Source organism: Canis lupus, chromosome X, assembly GCF_003254725.2.
Source record: "Canis lupus dingo isolate Sandy chromosome X, ASM325472v2, whole genome shotgun sequence".
NCBI lineage: Eukaryota > Metazoa > Chordata > Mammalia > Carnivora > Canidae > Canis > Canis lupus.
In genome coordinates this window covers 106,860,033-106,870,724 of record NC_064281.1, presented here as the reverse complement: position 1 = coordinate 106,870,724, position 10,692 = coordinate 106,860,033, and the positions used below count along the sequence as shown (strand labels likewise).

At 44.6% G+C, this 10,692-nt stretch overlaps 1 pseudogene; it reads right to left on the bottom strand.

Moving 5' to 3' along the window:
- Positions 1-1,000: 1,000 nt before the first annotated feature.
- Positions 1,001-10,643, bottom strand: LOC112668596 (alpha-1,6-mannosyl-glycoprotein 2-beta-N-acetylglucosaminyltransferase-like; annotated as a pseudogene).
- Between the last annotated feature and the right edge of the window lie 49 nt (positions 10,644-10,692).

Sequence of the window (10,692 nt, the reverse complement as noted above, 5' to 3'; positions counted from 1 at the left end):
GCGTCCACTTTTGGCCTGTGTGGTAAGCAAGATTCTAATTATGCACTGCCACCCCTCCTCCCCCAATATTCCAGTCTTCTGGTTTATTTGAACAGTAATATTAGCACTACTGTGGTGGGATTTTTTTTTACTGCAAAAATGAGTATTTTATTTTGGTAGCATTGAAAGGAAAACAGCACAATGGTATTTCTACCATGAGGTGAAAACAATGTTTAAACATCATTATCAATCAAACATACTCCAAATGAGAGTATGTTTTATGAAGGTACCAAAACACGGGCAAATATTAACACAATGGTACAGGAATCTGTAATACTGAAAATAACTCTCTGACAGAGTGTTTAAAAACATATTTTTTGAATTCTAAAACCAGAAGCAATCCCTTCCAAACAACTGTGTCAGGAGTGAAACAGCATGTTCCATTAATACTCTAAAATTTCATTGTAATACTTTTTACTGCTGTGACACTTTTATATAAATTTTGCTGTACTTAAAATAGGCTTTGAAAGTGGAAAAGTATACAATGTTCTAGATAAAATGATTAAGGGATGCAATTCAATAAGGTTTCCCCTCCTCTCCCTTACTATCAATGATTACCTTTATAGGGGTTGAATTTTAAAATATACCCCCTCCCTCTGGGGCACCTGGGTGGCTCAGGTGGTTAAGCATATGACTTTAGCTCAGGTCATGATCTCAGGGTTCTGGGATTGAGCCCCACGCAATTGTAGTGGGGCTCCCTGCTTGGTGGGGAGCCTGCTTCTTCCTCTGCACCCCCCACCTCATGCTCACTTTTTCTCTCTCGCTCAAGTAAATAAATAAAATCTTCAAAAAAATGAAATAAAATATAACCCCCAAATGAAAACCTAAGTTTTAAATCTTAATCAGATATAACTGGAAAAGTAGACTTATATTTGAATACCTTTTATAAGACCTTTTCTAGTCCCAATTAGACTAATATCTGAACTAGAAGACTCACTTTTGCTTTTGTAATTGTGATTTTTCACTGCTGTCTTCTATAGCTTTTACAGAGCTCATGGTCCCTAATACCCCCCCACCCCCATCCCTGTTTCCTGGGTGGGGAAATGGCTGCCATAATAAACTTCTCACTGATAGAGTTTCTGGAAACATGTGCTGTTTGTTATTATGTAAGAGGGACTCAATTTGGGCATTCTGGGTGGATGGCCTACAGGTTTTCTTCTGGTGCATACCGGTCTCCAGCATGAAAAATGCTAGGAACTTGGGGAACCACACTGTCTAAAAGGTTGGCAGCCAGGGTACTGTCAAATATTGAAGAATCTGGTCCCAGTGATAATCAGCATCAGTACAGAAAGTGTCTGCGTTCAACTCAGCTGCTGATACGCATCCTGGGTCAAGGCCAGCCCCATATTGTGGTCGGTGGTTTGCCAAGTTTTTATCGTCAGCTCATCAGCAGTGCCAGAGAAACTGGGCCCCTATAGAGAGAACATCACACTCAGGATGTTCTTGCTGCTCTAACTCTCCTACCTTTTTGAAGACACAGTAAAAGCCTGAGGCTAAGTAGTGATCCTTGTCTAGCATAAGTGTAAATCCAGCAGAGTCCTGAGTATTTTTTAAGAGGTTTTTTTTTTTAAGATTTATTTATTTATTCAGAGAGAGAGAGAGAGGCAGAGACACAGACAGAGGAGAAGCAGGCTCCATGCAGGAAGCCTGACGTGGGACTCGATCCCGGGTCTCCAGGATCATGCCCTAGCTAGGCTGCAGGCGGCGCTAAACCGCTGCGCCACCGGGGCTGCCCTAAGAGGTTTTATTTATTTATGAGAGACACACAGAGAGAGGCAGAGACATAGGCAGAGGGAGAAGCATGCTCCCTGAGGGGTGCTGGATGCAGGACTTGTTCCCAGGACCCGGGGATCACGACCTGAGCTAAAGGCAGACGCTTAACCGCTGAACCACTCAGGCACACGGTCTTGAGTATTTTTTACCGTTTCCTATACAAAATGCAGCTCCCCCACTGATGTTTGGCTTAGGAGAACTTGGCCCCTCCCCAGTGGCCGAAGGAGTGGGGGAACTGGGCGTGAAGCACCCCATCTTCCAAGCTGCATTTTTCTGTGGGGCAATCTCTGGGGTCACTGTCCAGAGACTCATTAGGGAACAACTGGATGGCTCCAGGACAGACACCTGCGGGACCAGACAGAAACTGAAGAGGCTGTCCCCAGACTCCGAGGCTGCCCTCACTGACTCACCCCAGCCCTGGAGGAGGGGGTGCCTGGAAGCCCTGCACGTCCCCGCCTGGCAGCTGCAGTGCAGCCAGCGCTGCAGCCACTGGGAACCGCAACTCGGAGCCCGCGGGGCCCGCGGGGAAGGCGCCCCACTGCCGCTGGACAGCACCTCAGCTCTGCGACCTTACCCTTCAGCGCCCTCGCCTCCTGGTCCTCGCTGCTGCAGCAGCCCCACAGCCTCCTCCCACCCTGGCGTTGACCTTCTGTGATGGGCTTTTGCAGCTGGCAGAAGCTCTCTATATCCAGTGTTCCTGGGATGGGCCTGAGGCTGGGCCTTATGCACACAGGTGAGTCCTTTAAAGGCAGGCAGCTCGCTCGATCAGGGAGCAGAAGAGGAATTCAATAAGGATTTGCCAGGCCTTACAGCTTTGCAGGTGTAGGGGTCTGCGCCAGGAAGGCAGGAAGGTGTGCAGGAGGACCTAGGAGCTGGCAGTGGCCCCTGGCTGGCACCCAACAAGGCAATGGGGACCTCATTTTTACAGTCCCAAACACGTGAATAGATCCTCAACATATCAGTCAGGAGGGAGCTGAAAATCAAAACCACAATGAGATCCCACTTCACACCCACCAGGATAGCTGTTAACAGGTGTTTAACAGGTGTCCTGAGGAGACTGGGACCCTCCAACACTGAGGGTGGGAATGCAAAATGATGCAGCATCTTGGCAGAAAAGGCTGGCATTTCATTAAAAAAAAAAACTACACATAAAGTTACCAAATGATCTAGCAATTTCACTTCTAGGTATATACTCAAGAGAAATAGAAGCATGTGTCCACACAAAAATTTGTACATGAACAAGATCCAACATTGTATTGCTTCCACCTCCCTACCCCACCCTTCAGAACCATTCTCACACATTTACCCCAGGCTACTATATGTCTATTGGAAAAGTCGTGCTGTTCTTTGGGTGAATATCATGTCTCCTCATGGGTCTCATTTTTTAACTCACTGTTTTGGCCCATGGGCCCTCAAGTCTAGGTATAGATAGGTTAAGGAGCAGTGAGAAGTAGTGGTGGGAGCTACAGAGGAGGATCAGCAGAGCCCTGCCAGGTCACTATCTCAGGTGAGACCCTTAGAGGTTCTTCAGGCAAATGGGAAATAACCTCCTCAGGCAAGAGTGGAAGGGATGCTTCTACTGGCAAAGACACTTCACATAATTTAGAGATTTGGGGACCCAGACCCATTGGCATGTGCTCATATATTCCCATTCCAATTTCCAGTATCCTATTTCTCCCAGTCAGTACCCTAACATGAACAGAAGAGACCTGTGAGGTTCTGAATTTAATTTGTGTTGTAATTCAGCCACCTGAAGATGACACTTTGGATCTGGACTCCTCAAATCTTGTGCCCACAGCTACAAGAGATAATGACGTCTTTCAGGCCTGTTACAGAACTTTCCAGGTCCTTCAAGTTCTGAAGCTCAATTAGAAACATCAAATCAGGGGTGTCTGGATGGCTCAGTCAGTTAAGTGTCTGCCTTCGGCTCAGGTCATGATCCCAGGGTCCTGGGATTGAGCCCTGCAACAGGCTCCCTGCACGGTGGGGAGCCTGCTTCTCCCTCTCCTTCTGCCTGCAGCAATCTCTTCTTGTGCTCTGTCTCTCTGTCAAATAAAAAATAAATACTATCTCATTTTTTTTAAAAAAAGAAAGAAACAACAAATCAGCTCCATAGTGCTCCTTATTTTGATGAAAATATTCTAACATATCATATACTTGGTCACCTAGAGACTTGTCTTTTATAGGCACTTGATTATAGGTATCTTAAGGTGAAAATTTCAGTAATGCTTTGCCACTTCCTGCTGTGGATTAATAGTGCCCACTATACTGTTGGAAACAGGGTCATTAAAGCCTTCCAATCTAATTAGAGATGTCTTCCAGAGAACCCAGTACAAATTCAGAGAACACTGTTTTTTTTAATCTTATCAGTTTATTTGAGGGAGGGAGAACACTGAGGGAGAAGCAGACTCCCTGCTGAGCAGGGAGCTTGATGTAGGGCTTGATCCCAGGACCCTGAGATCACGGCCTGAGCCGAAGACCCACACTTAACTGACTGAGCCCTTCAGGCACTCCAGAGAACACTCTGTTAAGATTCTGTTCCTTTGGAACAACTCTCAGTACCAGAATCTGTATCAGTCAGCCTTCAACCAGAAACACAGAACTAATGGGAGATTTTAACGTGTGTATGTATATTACATATAGGAGTCTATATATAATGAACTTGGTTGCTATGTGGAACTGGTTCAAGCAGTCCCTTAAGGTATATTTTGGAGCAGGTCAGGCAGGTAGGAAGGGAAGACCATGTGCGGGATAACTAGCACATTCTATGCTTTTAAAACACCAAAAGAGGGAGATGTTGGTCAAAGGGTACACTTGTGGTTACATAGGATGAATGAGTCTAGAGATCTGATGTACAGCATGGTGAGGATAGTTAATACTGTATCAAATCCTGGCAATTTGCTGAGAGAGTAGATTTCTGGTGCTCTCACCACCCCCCAAACACAAAGAAATTATGTGAGGAGATGGAGATGTTAATTAGCTTGACTGTAATAACCATTTAACGATGTATACGTGTATCCAACATTGTGTTGTAAAACTTAAATGTGTGCAATTTTTTATTTTAAAAAAATAATTTTAAGAAACACTAAAAGAAAAACAAGATATTTTAAAGTTTTCCTTTCACATTTATACAAAAGTTTATATTTGGCAGTGTTATGCTCTTATTAATTTGACAGATGTTTTACATAAAAAAGACTTTGTCTTTATATATATATAATACATCTTATTGGTTTTTCACAATTTCATTAATGAAATTATGCTAGAGAAATTTCCAGTTATATCTTTCCTATGATTTGTCATTCTCTCATAGAAAAATAAATTTACCATTTTCTTTTAAAAAATTAAGAAGAGATCATAAGAATTTGGACTTTGAAACATCTCTCATTGTCATCAATAGTAAACGCCGGGACACCTGCACCCCGATGTTTATAGCAGCAATGGCCACGATAGCCAAACTGTGGAAGGAACCTCGGTGTCCAACGAGGATAAAGAAGATGTGGTTTATGTATACAATGGAATATTACTCAGCTATTAGAAATGACAAATACCCACCATTTGCTTCAACGTGGATGGAACTGGAGGGTATTATGCTGAGTGAAGTAAGCCAGTCGGAGAAGGACAAACATTATATGTTCTCATTCATTTGGGGAATATAAATAATAGTGAAAGGGAATATAAGGGAAGGGGGAAGAAATGTGTGGGAAATATCAGAAAGGGAGACAGAACGTAAAGACTGCTAACTCTGGGAAACGAACTAGGGGTGTTGGAAGGGGAGGAGGGCGGGGGGTGGGAGTGAATGGGTGACGGGCACTGGGGGTTATTCTGTATGTTAGTAAATTGAACACCAATAAAAAAAAAAGGACTAACAAAAAAGAAAAAAAATAGTATTTGTTCATGTGTAGTACTGAAATGTTGAACTTAACAGTGGAATGATTTAAAAAGATGGATTTCAAAACAGGGCAACGTTCAAGATATCAGCACAGAGGGGAATCTCACAAGTCTAGAAGCAGGTGGTATAATGGGATTAATAAGGGCTTGGGGGGCGGCCCTGGGTGGCTCAGTGGTTTAGCGCTGCCTTCAGCCCAGGGCCTAATCCTGGGGACCCAGGATCAGGTCCCACGTCGGGCTCCATGCATGGAGCCTGCTTCTCCCTCTGCCTGTGTCTCTGCCTCTCTTTCTCTCTGTGTCTCTCATGAATAAATAAATAAAATCTTAAAAAAAATAAGGGTTTGGTCATCTCCCTCCCTTAGCATTCAGCCAGCTGCAGAAAGAGTGAGGGGCATAGATGAATATGGATGGATAGATAGATTTGTTAAAGAAAATTGGCCTTACACAACTGTGGAAGTAGGCTCTATAAGGCTTTTGTCACCTCAACTAAGAGTCGGGAGGCAATAAATAGGTTGGGACCCACAAACATGATCTGGAAAGCATAAGGACAGATTGAAGTACATACTCATCCTTGTTGCCTCTGGCCTTGGTGAGGATCATAACCCACAGAAGCCAGGAGGGCCCTTTACATGGAGCTAAGCCCACATGCCTAGCCCAGAAGATAGAGCAGCTGAAGGAGGATCAAGGGGAAAGAAGAGAAATTGCAGAGCCAGCTGCTACTTCACCGGGTAAGATCAATCAGCAACAATGTGTGTGAGCTACAAAACGGCTGCTGCTTCTCCTCAAACACCATCCCCAATCTCCAAAGAATCTGCCTGTGGCATACTCTAACCAGATATATACTGGAAAGGGGATTGCAGGTGATGTAATTTGGCCTAGGCAAATCGACACATTACAAGTGATACCATTGTCACTTTGGCATCCATGCCCATCTCCTTAAATCATACTTAATCTCTACAGACAATGCAAAGTCATACTTCTGCCTAACATGACACATCTCTCCCACCTACAACTGAGAAAATTCTAACCCTTCCCTAAAAAAGGGCACTAAGTCCTATATTTTCTCATCTCGTTCATTCTTCTGCTACGCAATTCACCTCCCAGTTTAAGATCCTATACCTTGGGTTGCCTGGGTGGCTCAGCAGTTTAGCGCTTGCCTTTGGCCCAGGGCATGATCCCGGAGGCCTGGGATCAAGTCCTGTATCGGGCTCCCTGCATGGAACCTGCTTCTCCCTCTGCCTGTGTCCCTGTGTCTGTGTCTCTCATGAGTAAATAAATAAAATCTTAAAAAAATCCTATACCTTAAATACTGAAAAAAAGTTAGTAACACATCTTGTGTTACAAGATAAGGGGATGAGAGGGTGTCAAACCCAAAATTATTTGCTTAATATATATGTGAGTAAATTCCTGTGAATATAAAGAAGTAAATACTCATTATTATCACAGTCCTTTTTTCTGCACATGATTATGTGATTACTTCTTCCACATTGCACATTCTCTTACCCTCAAAGGCACTTTTCATGGGGATGCTCCTTTTCCTAATGGGGTAACCCAAACTTTCTCTCCTGAGGTTCATGGACATTAGCAGTCCTGAATGAATTAGCTTGGTGTAGTTTCTGATGACCATAGGAAATGAAATGGGAATATTGAGAGGTGCCCTGCAGGATCTCCTGCAGTGCAGACATACTTCTCCTTACTCCCACTAATGACTGAGGGTCCCCGAATTGATACAAGCCCAGATTTTGTTAGAGGTCCAAAAACTCACGTTTGAAGGGGGGGCTCCTTCTAATAAAATTTCCGTTATTACCTCTCTCCCATTCATGCCCAAAGGGGCCTGCAATCTTTTACTAGTTTGGCTGTACGTTGGGGATGAGAAACAATCAGATTTGTCCATGATTACAGGACACAAGAAACATCATTCTGGTCCTTTTGAACAACATTGGGCTTACTACTGGGCTAGTAGGATTGAATGCTTGACCAGGGTACACTGTGTCCCCTTGCCACCTGAGCTGTCTGTCTAACCTGGGTGCTTTCTGACTCACCAAGTCACAGCAGTCGGTATGCACAAAAGCGCCCCTTTTCAAATGGAAGTGGCGTGTACAAGATCTATCCAATCAGGTCTTGAAGCCACAAGGGCTTTTCATTAAGGAAGTGGCTCCAAAACCATGGCTACCTTAACTCCGTTCTCTTGCTTGAATTCTAAGATGTTCCCCATGCCCTTGCCCTCTGGTGTTCTCCCATCATTACATTACAGAACAAAAGTGACTGTGCAGATGTAACTAAAATTACTAATCATCTGACCTTTATAGTGGGATTACTGGGAGCACCAAACTACCCTCCTGAGCCTTATAAGCAGCATTTCCTCCAGCTGGTAGCACCAGCAGCTGGCGGAGGTCATTAGAAAGCATGAGAAGAATTTGATGTGTCATTGCTGACTTGGAGATGGACAGAACCACATGAAAAGGGCCTGATAGTGGCCTCTAGAGGTGACGCAGAGCCCTAGATAACAGCCTGTGAGAAAGGCAGGATCTGTCTAACAGCACAAAGGACTTGAATTCGGCCAACAATCCGAATGAATTTGGAGGTGCATTTCACCCCAGACGTTCCAGATGAGAACCCAGTGGCTAAAATCTTGACTTTGGCCTTTTAAGCCCTGAAGCAGAGAACCAAGTCAAAACCATCCAGACTTCTGAGCTACAGGACTATGAGAGAAGAAAGAACAAATATTGTTTCAAGGCACTAAATTTGGTATAATTTTTGAAGCTGCTAAATTGGGGTAATTTGTCATACAAAATAAAAAATGAGTAAATACTCTATCTGAATGGGGATACATTCAGATACACATCAGATCACAGATCACATACACTCATGTGGATTTCACTAAAACCAGTTGGCTAGAGAAGTAATACATGAAGCCTAGATTATAGATAGTTCTTCCAAATACGCAGGCACTACCTATACTAGTTTTCTTCCAAAACAAAAAGAGAAACAGTATAAATAATTTACAGTCTGATCCACTGGATTTATACTTAGTTTAATATGTAATATATGAGGAGGCACTTCTGAGTTGTTGGAGGAGGGTCAGTGAAAATCCATTTTAGTATACAAGCAATGAGAACAGGGCAAATGCTATATAAATAAATGGTTTCAGAACTCTGGAAATTAACCCAAGGTTGGCAACAAATGGAAGAGCATTCACTCAAGAAAAATGGCTAGACCCCAGGACGGACAGTGAGCTTTGGGTTACTGTATGAGCACTATTCCCAGGGCCCTCTCCTCAGATCCCTGGTGGCCCTGACACCAATGACCTCACAACCACAGTAGCTCTGAACACCAGTAACCTGTCAGCCACTGGAAGGACAAAACGGATTGGAGCTCCCCAGCAATCTCTATTCCTGGACAATTGTCACTATCTGACGTGCCTGGTGACTCCATGAAAAGTACCACTCCTGGGGCTTGTCTATCACTGAGCAGTCTGAGAACTCATTCTGAGTGAATAGACTATTTACTACCTGAAGGTACAAGGTAGGAATTCCTGTAGACGTGTTGAATAGAAGGGATGATGGTGGGCAATCTTGTCTTGCTTTGACTTTATGTGCAATACTTCTAATGTTTCTCTCCCAGGAATAATGTACAAAGTAGATTTCTGCTCGAGACCTGTTCTCATGAATATTTGTTGTATTTTTAAAAGCATAATCCTGAGCAGCCCTGGTGGCTCAGCGGTTTAGCGCTGCCTTCAGCCTAGGGCGTGATCCTTGAGACCCGGGATTGAGTCCCACGTCAGGCTCTCTGCATGGAGCCTGCTTCTCCCTCTGCCTGTGTCTCTGCCTCTGTGTGTGTGTGTGTGTCTCTCATGAATAAATAAACAAAATCTTTAAAAAATAAAATAAAAGCATAATCTTTCTCCTTTTCTGTGAATATAGTATGCTGTTTTTTTTTTTAATTTTTTTACCTCTTAGCTTCTAACTCACCCTTTTGGCCTGATATGTGAAAAATGTTCTGATTCCTTTAAATGGTTCTTCCTGTGGCATGTGTGACTGAGTTCTGTCTGCAGGGGCGCCTGACATGTGGGTGGGAACACTTGCTTCTTGGTTCTGGCATGGCAGGCTCCTGGGGAGGCATGAGGCTTCTCCAGCACCAAGCACCACACTGCACACAGCTTCTCTTGGGCCCCATGGCCTGCAGCTTTCCTTACACATCCTTGGGGCAGTTATAATAGATCAGAATTTTCTGCCTTGACAACTCCCTGTACACACCACTCCCAGACTCCCTAGGGGGCATATTTCCAGGAACTCCCATTGGGCATATTCTAAAAAGTTCCACCTGAGAGGCGCCAACACTTTACTGCCATTGTGTGAGGTGCTTCACAGGTTCCTGGAACAAGGTGAGGATTTTCCGACTAGGAGTGTGGATTCTTTTCCTTGGGGGCTCTCTGTGCCCTGGAGGTGCCTTCCCTTGGCTGTGGTATCTTCCTGGGGGATCTACCTCAGCCTGGGGAGGCATTTGCTTGGGTTGTGATCTCAACTCAGGAGAAGGCATGTCCTGGGCAGGTTATCTCAGCCATGTTGGAGACAAGGCTGTTCCTTGGTGGTGTCTCTGAGTTCTGTGAGGGACTTTCCTTGTGGAATTCTCTCAGCACTGGGAGGGATAGATCTTTGGGTGATTATCTCAATTCTACCTGGGGGTGAGGGTGTTTCCTGGAGCTCCATTCAAACTCTGTGAAGGGAATGTTTCTTGGGGTGCATTACCCCAGCCCTTGGGTTCCTCTCCCTGAGGGCTTCTACCTCAGCCTGTGAGACACTCTCCTTGGTGCTTAGCTCAGCACCAGGGGGCACTTTTCCTTGGGTGCTTGCAGCCATGATGACGCTGGGCTTTTCTGGTGTTCCACTGGTCCCCAGTGAGGTCTCTGAGTCCAGGGGAGACTTTCTTGGGGGCTCTGTCATTTCCTATGTTCGGGTGCTGGTCTTTGGATGCTTTAAGTAAGACTAGGGG